The following is a 12,764-nucleotide window of genomic DNA, read 5'->3' on the forward strand; positions in this document are numbered from 1 at the left end:
CCTTGTGACCTGTTCCGCCCCCCCCCCCCCAAAACGGCCGCTGTGGTTCCTCCCGCTGTACCAAGTAGTGGGGAGAAAGGGTTTTACACACCCAGAAGTGTAGAATTCTTGCAGCAGCTGTAGGGTGGAGATGCTGCCGGAAAGGTGAGTACATCAATGCGTCTTTTACAGGTGACCTATTGTGTAACAGAGACCATGTGGTCGCTTTGAGGGGCCATTCAATGCACACATGTTAATGCATGCATTGGTGTGCGTTGCATTAAGGAAACCCAGTCATTATGAAAAGGCTGCCAATGGTCCACAATGGATGAAAAACGTGCACAGCCCATTGATAACAACACAACGCACAGCATATGGATTGTGGTGCACTGCAGTGTGTTGTGCTTTGGGTTCTACTGTACAATGTGCTGCGGTTCCATTCACAGAATGTCACCAAACATAGAGCAGGCGTGTTGCCATTCCTTACGGGGAACAAATCTGACTGTGCTGCTGCTGCTGGACGCAGCTGTGTGTATTGCCGCCAACCGGCCCAAGAGATCAGCTACATTCATGAATGCGTCACTCTGTTGCTCTAGAGCAGAAAACCGCAGCTCAGCGGACATGGTGTGAACAGCCCTGGAGCCTGCTAGCAGCTTGTTTAAAGTGACAGTCAGCGCATTCACACTTAAAGGGAAATTCCACCTGTTATAAATAGAATAATGAATGCATACTTCTTCATTATATTCTTCATGTGCGTTTAGTACTTTTTTTGCATTAGAGCCAGTAAAGCATTGCATTCGCCATGAGCTGATCATGGATGCAATGCTCTGCCTCCTGCAGATTCTTCCTCCGAGCCTTTGTCCATACCAAGGTACAGACATTCAGGGACGGGAGGGAGTGTGAGTGGACTACAAGTACAGTGACAGCAAGACACTTGTATTCCATTGAGAACTACTACAACTACCATGGTGGCTGATTGGACTTGTAGTTCCTCCAGTCACAGAGCCTCTCAAAGAATCTGCGATTGGATAATTTGGCTGTGTGGGCGTAGCCTTGCACAGCCACGCCAGATTTAAGAAAACCAGCAGCCTTCAGGAAGAAGAACGCTACGATTCAATACAAATCCCATCATACATCTGGGAGTCATGCCTGTGGCTGTTACAGTCTTGCAATGCCACATGGGACTTTAGTTCCACAAAAGCTGGAGTGCTGAGGTTGACCCCCCCGCCCCCAATCCCCATCCCCGACTTAGCCTTTCAGTGCTCCGTTGATGTGTTTTAATGCTCGCGCTAACATGCATTGCATGAAAACAGTCCATTGATTATGAATGAGCTGCCAATGCACCATAACAGATGAAAAAACATGCATGACCCTTTTATAGCAACGCAGTGCACCACAACACACATCACATTGTGTATTGGGCTCTACTATACAATACATTGGGTTGCCATTCACAATGAATGGCAGCACAACGCACCGTTCATAGAGCAGGTTCATTGCCATGTGTTGTGGCAGTGTGCATTACTGCTTATGTTTTAGGACCAATTTGCTTTGGTGTACGTTGACGCACTTCATGTCACATGATTCAAAATCAGTGCTTCCAAGTTCAACACCCCCTGACGTTCTTAAAGTCACACATGACCCTTTCTAGTAACGCAACGTGGCAGCTGTGCATTGCGGTGTGCTACAACGCAGATGCATTGCCTTGCACCATTGAAAATTAATTTCACTGCAATGCATGTGATGTGCATTACCGTGTGTTGCAGTAACATGCACAGCAATGCATGTGTTACCGCAAAGCAGAAGTGTGAATCCGAGTTCCCACTTAAATCAATGATCGTGTTTGGCAGGTGGCCTAGGAACTGTAAAAATGCAGATCAACCCGTTTCTACTGCCCCTGGGTGGCACATGTGAATGAGGCCTAAGAAGCATTGAGGACCTGGCTCCTGGAATCTCTCCAGCTCTGTCCTGATGGGACACAAATAGCAATCCCCTCCCCCCCACCTCATAGGGACTGTCCACACCACAGCACTCAGGTTGGCGTGTATTGTAACGCACGCTGGACCACAATACTTTTCCGTGCATTGCATTGTTTTTTTATTATAATTTTCTCCCAAGTACGGATGTGATTGTTATGCAGCTCGTTGTGATGTGTGAGGCTCCATTCACATATAGCGTTTGCATTTCCCGCGTGGTTTTCCGTGTGGACGCAAACGCTATATGTAATACAACTGCACGGATTCCGCTCGTTTGCAGCCATTATATAGCCGCGAACGCCGGATTATCACACTTAGACTCCATTCGCACCTGAGCGCAAATTCAGCTTTACGGATACACACGGAGCCACTCTACACAAGGAATTCAATACACTTCAATGTGCGTCATTCAGACCAATGCGAAATAGTCCAAGCGCGATAATCCGCCGGATTCTGCACTTTCGCGGCTATTTCATATTTCGTCCCACGCGGTCTTCCGCATGGAAAACAGCGCGGGAACCGCAAATGTGTGAATGCAGCCTTACACTATTTTGGGTCTCCGCAATAGTCTGAACAATGCACATTGATTTTTCTGTTTGGAGCGGCTGCGCGCGTATTCGTACAGCCGAATTTGCGCGGACAGCCGCCCCAGTGTGAATGGAGTCTTACAGTGTATTGGAAAGCGCTGCACACAAATGCGTCTTTTTAAGTGCATAACAACACAGCACATTGCGGCAAACTGATGCTGTCGTCATAATGATTAATGATGAATCACTACGAGTAACAATTGGTCGTCAAACAGATGAAACACATGGATCCCTATGGAGTAAAGGTGGCCGTACACTTCACAACCCTCGCAAGACCTTAGGGGTGGGCTTCCGATGGGCTTCCGATGACCGCAATGCTGAACGGGCAGTGTGCGCGTGTGCACACCGGCCCGTTCGGCATTTCTCTTCCGAGCATCATTCAAACCAGCCGAAAATCGTAAGATTTTCGGCTGGTTTTCTAGCGTGCTCCTTAGACAAAAGACGTGCGACCGTACAGTAGAAACGGTCGCACGTCTTCATTCACACTGCACGATTCTCGTACGATCGCGGGATTTCGTGCAGTGTATGGGCACCTTAAGATACACAAGCCGCATCTGGTATCAATCAATCAATCGTCACACATGATGTTTAGCATTTTATTGATAATTCTTAGAGGTTATTTGTTGGTGATTTCAGTAGCAGAACTGAGATACTAAATATCTTCTGTGGATCTCTCTCTTCTAACAAGGTGATTGCAGGAATTGGTTACATTGTTCAGTATCTTTCTTGTTCCAAACCCATGGATGTCTGATGCTGCCATCACCCTGTGACTCTTCTGGGGCTGATTGAACATGACTGTGGAGATGAGGGATTTTGCATAATTGACCGCAGATGAGTACAAGAACACAAGTGCAATGCAAATGAATCAGGGAAAAGTCAATGATAATTGCAGGTAAGAATGGGTAGCTGTACATGTGATTAGACCCAGAGCTACAGGATGGTACACATGAAAATCACCACTAAAATCTATCAGGTGATGTGACGCACACAAACATGGATGCCTGAGTCTTAATAACGGCTGCCGGTGTTGTGATGTCAGCTGCAATGGTAAAAGTACAGCTTGTGGGAAAATTCCGGGTGCTGCCAGAACCCTGTACAGTGTATGCAGGATATCATACTATAGTCCAGGGGTAGGTGACCGCGGCACTCCAACTACAAATCCCATAAAAACAAATTGCAGGTGTTCTTCTGAGTGGGGTATACAAATGTTCTGCCAAAGTATCTCAGCTTGCCATTTTTAGGGCCCCTTCACACCGTTTGATGCGTGTTTATGCTCTCATTACTGCGGCCGGACCCAAACAAAAATTAACCTGCGCTCTTTTTTTTGGCCATAATAATGCATTCAGGGCTGCCACCTGTCCAAGGTTCATCTGGACAGTCTGGGTTTTGTGTCCTGTATGTGCTGTTTCCAGCTGAAACCCAGTCACAGCACATACAGGACTCAAAACCCGGACTGTTCAGGTGAATCCTGGACAGGTGGCAACCCTAAGGGCCAGTTCACACAACAAAGTCCGCATTCCAGAGTGGTCAGCCTCTGGAACGCAAGCCGGCTGCAGCACTGAGGGTCCCTGGTTCGAATTCCAGCCAGGTCACTATCTGCAAGGAGTTTATGTTCTCCCTGTGCTTGCGTGGGTTTCCTCCGAGTACTCCGGTTTCCTCCCACACTTCAAAGACATGCTGGAAGGAATGGAATCTCTAAATTGGCTCCTGTATGTATGTATGTGAGATAGAGACCTTAGATTGTAAGCTCCTTGAGGGCAGGGACTGATGTGCATGTGCAACTATGTAAAGTGCTGCGTAAATTATCGGCGCTTTATAAATATCTGTAATAAATACCTGCAAGCATCACACATACACTTTATTTTGCTATCATGCCTGCATTTAAAGCCTGTCAGTGTAATTAAAATTTGAAAAAATCCTCATCCTTTACAAAAAATATAACCCAGCCGTGTCTGCAATACTCTCTTCCATGCTATCCCCTGCAGTAATTATTCTCACCTCTACATGGCGCTCATTCAATCCCTTTCCTCTGTACCCAGGGAGTCAAAAGCCTGCCCCCAAGGGGCATATCATCAGGCTGCCCTGGAATGTGAATGCTGCAGTGACGGACTGAAGAGTGCTGGAGAAAAGGGTGTGTGTGTGTGTGTGGTTTTTGCACAGTAGCCCAGTGTGCCCATTGTTTATACATATAAGGTTCTTTCCATTTCTGCTGACAACTTGTCTCCTTCCAAGTCTTCTGGCTGCACAATGATTGCACAAGCACAGGTCTGAGAAAACATTCTCCGCCCACTCAGTACTGCCCGGTCTGTGGATGTAAATGTTGCTGTGTATAGAGATAGGTGTGTGTCAGTGACCAAAAGAGACCAGACTAAAATTTTCCATGGTAAGCGGCTGCAGCCAATCAGCTGCTATTGTGACAGCGGTGGGCGCCATATGTCAGAATGCGAGGTGGAGAAATCAGATTTTTGGGTTCAGCCCACAGGCACAGAATATGCAGCATTTTCAAATGTCATCTTCAATACTACATGATGGCCACTAGATGGAGCTGATGAGCATAAGAAATACCTATTTTCTATGCTCCTCAGCTCCATCTAGTGGCCATAATGTAGTGTTACAAGGTGACTGCATGCACATGCAGCCTGCCTAGGAGCATCCACTCCTCATGACTTTATTAGTCTGAATATGTTGTTTTTAAATGAGATTTTGACTTTTAAATATGGCGTTTTCTCCCGCCATTCTGACATCACCAGGGGTGTGGTTATTAATGATTTACTAATTTCATGGGGTATATATGTGGTGTGGGAATACTATTACATTGTCACATCTTTCTGCCCTGAAGAAGGGACCCTGCGTGGCCCCGAAACATCAGCTTTGTTGATTTTTGTGACACAATTGTCCATTAAAAAGGACATACCTATTTAAATTATCTGAGTGCTGGTGACCTGTCGTTTTATTTCGTACTTTGCACGGTGCCATCCGTGGTCGTTACTGCAAGCACCATCGTTCTTACTGGCCGGGATTGCTGTAAGGTGTGCGGAGAGCACCCTCACTAACTGACATCCACCTATCAAGGCACTTTAATATTTGCATACCTTCTCCCAAGTTCTCCCTTCTCCCACAGTAGGGTGCTGTGATGTTTTCAGGAAGCTATGTACAGCACCCTGCCAGCCCCTCCCACCAGTCATGATCAGTCTGCATTGCATGGAGAAGCACAGAGACCCCCATATAGCTGAGGGTATTGCAGCATCAGACCCAGAGCCGTAGCTAGATCCGTTTGCACCCGAGGCAAGAACAGAATATTGTGCCCCCCAACAGACCTGTGCGGCATGTGACATCATGCACCCCGCTTCCAGGAGGGCGGAGCGCATGCGCAGAATGGGCTGGTGACCAAATCCAAAATAGCATACAAATCTGTTTCGTTTGACGAAACTAATGAAAACATTTTTAGTTTCCGTTCATTTCGTCCTTAACAAATTTTTTGTTTTTGCACGTGTGTGTGTGTACAGACTTCGGGGAAATATTAGGGGTCCCTGACTTTTCCCTTTTGAAATAGAAAAAGAGATTGAGTCCTCTGCCCATACAGGTGGGGGAGAGCAGCAGGGATCCAAGGAGAAGCTGGAGCCTGTGCTGTTCCCCTTCTCCCTGCCGAGCCACGGCTGTGTTGGCCTCGCAGCGCCCTTGTTGCCAATGGCACCCTGTGCTTCCTATGGCAATAGGGGCGAGGGGGCACAGCCAGGCCGGCCCTGACTGCACCCCCTCTCAGCTGCGCCTGAGGCGAGTGCCTTACCCGCCCCATGGTAGCTACAGCCCTGATCAGACCTATCAGTGACCTTGCGAATGATGAGAAACCTGCCAACCTTCAACCGACTCGCCTGACGCTCTGTGAGCCTTTTCCCAATTCTGGCGATGGGTTCTCAGCGCCTGTTCAGGAAACGCTCCGTCCCCCCCTTTCCTCTATAGAAAAGGGAGCGATCAGCTATCGGCTATAAAGCGTTCATTGTACGATGTGGAAAAATCTCTACTCACTAACGATCTCTTCCGATAATTAGAATCGGTCCTGGGCTGAGGTTGGTGGAGGTGGAAGCGTGGCCCCTGCGTGCCGCCATTGGGCTGTGTGTGGGCATCCTATTGCACAGTAGCAGACAGCAGCAGTAGAGACCATCCTCTGTAAGGTACGTTTCCTGTTCTTCTGTCTCTTCCTTTTATAGAGATATTTCACACAAGCTGCAGCAGCTCGGCAGACCTGAAGCCGTGACGCTCTCATTGACCAACCCGGAAGCGTCTGTTGCAGAAATCTAGTGAGAGGGAGAGACAGCTGCTGCCTGACAGCCTGCACCCCCCTGACAGCTGCACCCCGGGGTCCTGAATCCAGGTACTGCTCCCTATCCCCTGCCCCTCTGTGCTGAGCACTGCCTGTGCTGTGTGTGTGTCATTACCTCTGTCACATGATGGAGGATCTGTGCTGGCACACAAATCTTCTCCTCTGTATGTATGGGATTGCATGGATGGGCATATCCCGCTGCATGTGTATGTCACGCTACATGTGTGTGTGTATGGATGGGCATAACCTGCTACATGCGTGTGTCACGCTGCATATGTGTATGGATGGGCATAGCTTGTTGCATGTATATGTCATACTACATGTGTGTGTGTGTATGAATGGGCGTAGCCTGCTGCAGGTGTATGGCAAGCTACATATATGTGTATGGATGGGTATAGCCAGCTGCATGTTTATGTCATACTACATATGTGTGTGTGTGTGTGTATGAATGGGCGTAGACAGCTGCAGGTGTATGACACGTTACATATCTGTGTGTGTGTATGGACGGGCATAGCCTGCTGCATGTGTGTGTCATGCTACATGTGTGTCTATGGATGAGCATAGCCTGCTACATGTATATGAAACACTACATATGTGTGTGTATGGATGGGCATAGTCTGCTTTATGTTTATGTCGCGCTACATATACATGTGTATAGTATGCTGCATGTGTATGTTATGCTACATACGAGTGTGTATATGGATGGGCATAGCCTGCTGCATGTGCCTGTCATGTTCTGTGTGTGTGTGTGTGTGTGTGTGTGTGTGTGTGTGTACGGGCACAGCCTGAAGCATGTGCATGCCATACTATACATGTGCAATTGCCTGCACCTTATTTTCTGCGTGTGTGTAAATATGTGCATTATATTCTCTGACACACTGCATTTGTCTCAACACACACACACAAGCACACTCCATACACATACATGTACATGTCAGTGAATGTATACATATTGGGATCCTATAGGCGCACGTGTGCACGTCTCTGCATATGTGTTTCCATTCTTACACAAATGTCATTGTATTGTTTCTACAGAAGCATATACATATTATGTATGTATATCACAGTGATGTGGCCATGGCTGTATGAGTTTATGTGCATTTACAATTCATAGTGTATATATGTGTGTGTATATAGGTGATAGTGCGTGTGTGTGTGTGGGTGACAGTATTTGTGAGCATGCACAGATCTTACTATGTTGTTTATCATGGATGTATACCCGTGTGATCTCTGTAGTATTTATGTGGGTTGTGTTGTGCGGATCTATACGTTGCACAGTAGGAGCACACGGAGCTCTCACTGCGTCCAGCTAGGTGTCATTGTGAAGCTCGCTCTGCCTGTTGCTGGGTTGAATCTTGCAATTCTTTTACATTTGTGGCAGACGGGCGGATGGCTGCTGAGGTGGAGAATGGGAGGTGTGATCGCAGAATACACTCAGAATACACACAGGGTTTGTCAGCCATGGCGGAGAGCGCCGTCTACTATCATCAGATTTAAAGGTTCCTCTAGAATGTGCTGGGGACTTATTGTTATCAGGATGGCGCTGTGAATGCTGCACCTTGCCTGCTATGTGGAGCACAATTCCTAACATGCAGCTTGTGGTGTGTCACAATGTACTATCGCTGACTTGTTGTTGTTTTTTTAAGGTACAAGCTCCTGGGTTGTCATTCTCAGTCTATGGACTGAGATACAAGCAGGTGACCAAACACCTCACTGGCTACATGCTTGCTCAGGGCCACCGATTTACCAATGATTGCTCTGGAGCTGTAACCTAAGAAGCCAAGTCAGCAATATCAGCTCCCTTCTTTGTTCCCTTTAAAGAGAAAAATGTATTTACCTATAATGTGTACTTGCCAAAAAGACAATCCTTGTGAGCCAAAGTCCTGATCCTCAGCCTTCTATTGGTTGATAAACATTGTGGGCAATCAGTGAATGCTTTTTTAGTAGCCAATGCTCTCATCTGCATAGGGAGCCTCCTGATGAGGGTACAGATCCCCCTGGTGAGGGTACAGATCCCCCTGGTGAGGGTACAGATCCTCCTGGTGAGGGTTCGTCCTGGTGAGGGTACAGATCCCGCTGGTGAGGGTACAGATCCCCCTGGTGAGGGTACAGATCCTCCTGGTGAGGGTTCGTCCTGGTGAGGGTACAGATCCCCCTGGTGAGGGTACAGATCCCCCTGGTGAGGGTACAGATCCTCCTGGTGAGGGTTCGTCCTGGTGAGGGTACAGATCCATGTGTGTGTGTGTATGAATGGGCGTAGCCTGCTGCAGGTGTATGGCAAGCTACATATATGTGTATGGATGGGTATAGCCAGCTGCATGTTTATGTCATACTACATATGTGTGTGTGTGTGTGTATGAATGGGCGTAGACAGCTGCAGGTGTATGACACGTTACATATCTGTGTGTGTGTATGGACGGGCATAGCCTGCTGCATGTGTGTGTCATGCTACATGTGTGTCTATGGATGAGCATAGCCTGCTACATGTATATGAAACACTACATATGTGTGTGTATGGATGGGCATAGTCTGCTTTATGTTTATGTCGCGCTACATATACATGTGTATAGTATGCTGCATGTGTATGTGATTCTACATACGAGTGTGTATATGGATGGGCGTAGCCTGCTGCGTGTGCCTGTTATTTTGTGTGTGTGTGTGTGTGTGTGTGTGTGTGTGTGTACGGGCACAGCCTGAAGCATGTGCATGCCATACTATACATGTGCAATTGCCTGCACCTTATTTTCTGCGTGTGTGTAAATATGTGCATTATATTCTCTGACACACTGCATTTGTCTCAACACACACACACAAGCACACTCCATACACATACATGTACATGTCAGTGAATGTATACATATTGGGATCCTATAGGCGCACGTGTGCACGTCTCTGCATATGTGTTTCCATTCTTACACAAATGTCATTGTATTGTTTCTACAGAAGCATATACATATTATGTATGTATATCACAGTGATGTGGCCATGGCTGTATGAGTTTATGTGCATTTACAATTCATAGTGTATATATATGTGTGTGTATATAGGTGATAGTGTATATATGTGTGTGTATATAGGTGATAGTGCGTGTGTGTGTGTGGGTGACAGTATTTGTGAGCATGCACAGATCTTACTATGTTGTTTATCATGGATGTATACCCGTGTGATCTCTGTAGTATTTATGTGGGTTGTGTTGTGCGGATCTATACGTTGCACAGTAGGAGCACACGGAGCTCTCACTGCATCCAGCTCGGTGTCATTGTGAAGCTCGCTCTGCCTGTTGCTGGGTTGAATCTTGCAATTCTTTTACATTTGTGGCAGACGGGCGGATGGCTGCTGAGGTGGAGAATGGGAGGTGTGATCGCAGAATACACTCAGAATACACACAGGGTTTGTCAGCCATGGCGGAGAGCGCCGTCTACTATCATCAGATTTAAAGGTTCCTCTAGAATGTGCTGGGGACTTATTGTTATCAGGATGGCGCTGTGAATGCTGCACCTTGCCTGCTATGTGGAGCACAATTCCTAACATGCAGCTTGTGGTGTGTCACAATGTACTATCGCTGACTTGTTGTTGTTTTTTTAAGGTACAAGCTCCTGGGTTGTCATTCTCAGTCTATGGACTGAGATACAAGCAGGTGACCAAACACCTCACTGGCTACATGCTTGCTCAGGGCCACCGATTTACCAATGATTGCTCTGGAGCTGTAACCTAAGAAGCCAAGTCAGCAATATCAGCTCCCTTCTTTGTTCCCTTTAAAGAGAAAAATGTATTTACCTATAATGTGTACTTGCCAAAAAGACAATCCTTGTGAGCCAAAGTCCTGATCCTCAGCCTTCTATTGGTTGATAAACATTGTGGGCAATCAGTGAATGCTTTTTTAGTAGCCAATGCTCTCATCTGCATAGGGAGCCTCCTGATGAGGGTACAGATCCCCCTGGTGAGGGTACAGATCCCCCTGGTGAGGGTACAGATCCTCCTGGTGAGGGTTCGTCCTGGTGAGGGTACAGATCCCGCTGGTGAGGGTACAGATCCCCCTGGTGAGGGTACAGATCCTCCTGGTGAGGGTTGGTCCTGGTGAGGGTACAGATCCTCCTGGTGAGGGTTCGTCCTGGTGAGGGTACAGATCCTCCTGGTGATGGTTCCTCCTGGTGAGGGTACAGGGCCTCCTTTTGAGGGTACAGATCCTGCTGGGGAGGGTTCAGATCCTGCTGGGGAGGGTACAGATCCTCCTGGTGATGGTTGCTCCTGGTGAGGGTACAGATCCTCCTGGTGATGGTTCCTCCTGGTGAGGGTACAGGACCTCCTTTTGAGGGTACAGATCCCCCTGGTGAGGGTACAGGACCTCCTGGTGAGGGTACAGATCCTCCTGGTGAGTGTACAGATCCTTATCTCTGGTGAACCATGGTTGTCACCGAAAGAAGGCATTTGGCAGACATTTTGTTCTGGTGTCACCCTTCTACCAGAACTGAACTAATGACAGACCAAAGAATGGAAGCACACATAGAGAAGTCTGACCTGATACAGCAAGGAACCCTAGGTGGGGCAGAGGTGGGCACATCTGGGGTTGTGTCCGGGGCGCTGCACAGTTCCTGGACGGCTCCGCTTCTCCGTGGGGATGATGGTAGTGCAGTGACCAGGACATGCTGGAGCCCCGGCGGAGGAGATGGTGAGAAGCCAGCTTGGGGGGCGACGAACCGGGTGACACCCCGCTGTGACGTCATCGCATGGGCGGCCATCTTGGTGATACCTGCCGGAGGCCATCTTGGTGATGGACGCTGGCAGGGAGAGGACAGGATGTTCACCCGGCGGGATAAGGTATGCTGCTGGTTCCCCTCCTCTCTTGTGCAACTGTCAGAGTCTTGGTCCATGACAGAGCGCCCGACTTTTCAGAGGGGGTGACACCAAAATGACTGCCAGTCATTTTGGTGTCACCCGATGCGGGCCGCCCCCCATTAGTGATGCCACTGCTGCACAGGACAAAGAGGCTGAATCCCCCTGTTGACAACAAGAAGAACCTAAGAGAGGTTCTAACCCTTCCCAACTCCATCTAAATCTTCTGACTTGATATATGTTTGATGGTATACGCAGTGTGAATCACACCTCGCGGTGTCTACAGGAAGTTCAGCTTGTCATCAGATTGAGCTTTCAGTTTCTCATTGTGGTTTTGCTCTATTTGAACTCCTTCATCTGTATGCCAATAATCCCGTACTCTGGGAACCTCTTTTTCTTACCTGTTTGCAATTTCGTAGAGGTGTTCCCAGACACACCCACAGGAATCCATGCCTGTCCCCGCTCAATGGTTTCCCACAGCCAGCAGATTCCATGGAAGTTTCTCTCTGACTTGTGATGCATGAAGCAGAGATGAAGTCAGACATTGAACATCCTAGAGCACCAACATCAGGTGAGATCTGCTCACCACACATATCACCATCTGATTGTACAATCTCATTTAGATCTACCAAAATCTATGCAGTGCACAGGTCTGTCTGATTGGGTACATCCTTATGTGGTAAACTTAACACTGATTGTGGGGTCAGATTGTACCATGTGCTCACAGAGGTTCTTGGCAACACATTATATTACATACAAGCAATCCAACGTGGGACCTGCTCCACCATCCGGATACTGTTGATCCCGCTTTGTAGCAAAGTTAGTCACTGTCTTAAGTGCGTGTCCTGGCTGACGCGTTTCAACTGCGGACCCCCTTCATCAGTGCTCAACCGCGACTGTTTTGCGGGATCTACATTGGGGATTTCATGCACCAAGATGGTAGAGCTTCCGTTTCCTGGGCAGTCAGCGCTCTCCTTGTCTACCCTCCACTCCGCCATCCTCATGTATAATGCAGGGCTGTGGGCTCCGCATAGTACACGGTGACATCAGCAGGCCTCCCAACGCCCA

At 48.0% G+C, this 12,764-nt stretch overlaps 1 protein-coding gene across 3 annotated transcripts in view; it reads left to right on the forward strand.

The window, feature by feature from the left end:
• Positions 1-6,679: 6,679 nt before the first annotated feature.
• Positions 6,680-12,764, forward strand: part of FAM49B (family with sequence similarity 49 member B) — a 136,189-nt gene continuing 130,104 nt past the window's right edge. For 2 of the 3 annotated variants that reach the window (XM_018558769.1, XM_018558745.1), the window contains exon 1: positions 6,721-6,914. The gene's annotated coding sequence lies outside the window, so the exon portion shown is untranslated. The other variant, XM_018558761.1, reaches the window with a different exon arrangement.

Source organism: Nanorana parkeri, unplaced genomic scaffold (assembly GCF_000935625.1).
Source record: "Nanorana parkeri isolate BGI_ZX_2015 unplaced genomic scaffold, ASM93562v1 scaffold15, whole genome shotgun sequence".
Lineage (NCBI taxonomy): Eukaryota > Metazoa > Chordata > Amphibia > Anura > Dicroglossidae > Nanorana > Nanorana parkeri.